The sequence below is a fragment of the Nomascus leucogenys genome, chromosome 3, assembly GCF_006542625.1.
Source record: "Nomascus leucogenys isolate Asia chromosome 3, Asia_NLE_v1, whole genome shotgun sequence".
In the NCBI taxonomy this organism is placed as follows: Eukaryota; Metazoa; Chordata; class Mammalia; order Primates; family Hylobatidae; genus Nomascus; species Nomascus leucogenys.
Genome location: NC_044383.1, coordinates 82,367,969 through 82,370,486, shown reverse-complemented (window position 1 = coordinate 82,370,486; position 2,518 = coordinate 82,367,969). Strand labels below are relative to the sequence as shown.

Sequence of the window (2,518 nt, the reverse complement as noted above, 5' to 3'; positions counted from 1 at the left end):
CTATTTTCAATATGTTTTCATCAACTCAAATAGAAACTCTGCGACCAGTAGGCAGTAACACCCTCTTCACTCCTCTCTCAGGCTCTGGTAATCTCTACTCTACTTTTTGTTTCTCTGAAGTTGCCTATTCTAGATATTTCATGTGAGTGGAATTACAAAATATGTGTTTTTTGGTGTCTGGTTATTTAATCTAACACAATGATTTCATGTTTCTTCCATGTTGTAGCATGTATCAGAACCTCATTCTTTTTTATGGATGAATAATATTTCAATATGTTCATGTTGTTATGAACCTTATTATATATACAATTATATATACAAACATACATATATATTTATATGTATAGAATATTATTATATATATAAATAAATATATAATATTTAATTGAAATTTTTGAAAAAAATCCTAGATTTGTTCAATGCAAAAATTACTTCTGTTGGAGTAAAAGTTAGTGATAAATAATAAAAGCATATATTTTTATTGTAATCAGTTTTCTCCACTTTTTAAAACCTATGGAGAAAATTATAAACTAACGATGTCCAGGTAATGAAATATTATTTCTGTATTTTCCCTTTTATTTTAATGTTTCTCTGCCTTTTCAGTACACATTTGCTATTGAAACATAAAACATGCTAACTCAGTGAGATTAAATAGGACCAGAAAAGTTATATACCTCCTCCCTAAGTTTAAGCTTTCTGTGATAAGACAAATATTTGTGGCATATCATAACTCTTATACCTGACAAGACTACAAAATTTTCTACTCGACAGATCATAAAATTACAAAAAGATCTATCATTCTGTATAGTTCAGTGTAGCAACTAAACTGAGATAACTTCTGCACAGAGAATGCACTTCTAGGATTGATAGTGGATTGTGTGAAGTTGCCAGTTGTTTTTACTACAATAAGTTTAAAAACAAAGAATATATTTTATCCCGAAGACAGTTTTGGTGAGGTGTTTAAAGCATGGAATATATTTCCAAATGATAGAATGTTTGAAAAATTAGTTAGGTTCCCTATCAATCCTGCTAGTTGATATAGAGCTAAATGTAAAAACTTCTGACATTGGGTAACCAAAACTGCTGTTCAATTTTTGTTTGGACCTCTGAACTTTTTATTGGCCTCCTATTACCCAAAGGACACCTTGCTTCTGCTGCCTCAAAACCTCAGAACTTTAGTGTCATTGGTGTCAGATGCTACTTTGCCGTCCACTATCCTGCAAGTGGTGGTCTTTCGGATGGCTTGCATGGGGTTGCTGCTATCCAGGGCATCACCCGGATTGAAGTCCCTCCCATCTTCCAGCAAGCAGCAGTAAGGTGGCCAGCTTAGCTGACAGTTTGACCTTGATGTTCAGCAGGGCCTCCTCATATACCCGGGCCTGGCACCACCCCTCTGCCAGAGTCTGTGCCATCTCTGACTCCAGGTGCAGCAGAACCCCATTGAGGTGATCTATCTGCATGGCATAGTGGGCCTCCATCTCCCTTGGGCTGTTCTCCAAGCTGGCCTTAAGATTTCTCATGGAGTCCAGGTTGATCTCCAAGGACTGGACTGTACCTCTCAGCTCCGTGAGCATCACCTTAGCATTTCTGATTTTGGCGACTGCATGGTGATGACTGTGGTGTTCTCCTCAATCTGCTAGGACCAGTGTTTTCCAGTTCCTCTAGGTTCTTCTGAGCCAGCTCATCACACTGATCTGCCAGGATCTTGCTGGGGTCCTGAGATTTAGGGACATCTACCTCTATGGTCAAACCAGAACTGGCAAACTGGGCTTGTAAGTCTTTTTTTTTTCCTCTTTGTGGTTCTTCTTCATGAAGAGCAGCTCCTCTTTGAGAGCCGAGATCTGTCTTCAGCTGCAGCTGACTGACATTGGTGTCATCAGTGACCTTCCTGAGACCATGAATGTGGCTCTCCACAGATGGGCATATGGCCAGCTCTGTCTCCTACTTGACTCTAAAATCATCAGCAGCAAGATAGGCATTGCCAATCTGCAGAACGATGCAGGCATTGTCCACAGAATTTGCAAAGATCTGAGCCCTGAAGTCCTCTATGATCTTAACATAATGTCCTCAGTCTCTGACCTGGGGCCGCTTCTTCTCCAGATGTTCCCAGATTTTGATTTCTAGCCTCCGATTCTCAGTCTCCAGGCCACCCACTCTGTCCAGGTAGGAGGCTAGGCACTTATTCAGGCCTGGCATGGCCTCATTCTTACTCTGTATGCCCCGCTATTTCTACCAGATCCCCGGTCCCCCAGCCTACCCAGAAGCTGGTGGAGCTGAAAGAAAAGATCCAGGAGCTGGAGCCTGTGGTGCTTGCATAAAGGATAGCCAGACTACTGGCAAGCAACTGCATGGACCCCATGGACAGGCAGTTAGTGGAGAAGGTGGTGGAGTGGGTGATGAATCTCATGTCTGTTTGTTACAGAAAAATTAAAGAATGCTAATAAAATAAAAGTAATAAATCATTCCAAATCAAAATGTTAGTAACATATGTCAATGTAAGAACAGGCATTCAGTGTTT

At 40.3% G+C, this 2,518-nt stretch overlaps 1 pseudogene; it reads right to left on the bottom strand.

Annotated features, from left to right (window-relative positions):
- Window positions 1-1,159: 1,159 nt before the first annotated feature.
- LOC100585678 lies at window positions 1,160-2,196 on the bottom strand (annotated as a pseudogene).
- Between the last annotated feature and the right edge of the window lie 322 nt (window positions 2,197-2,518).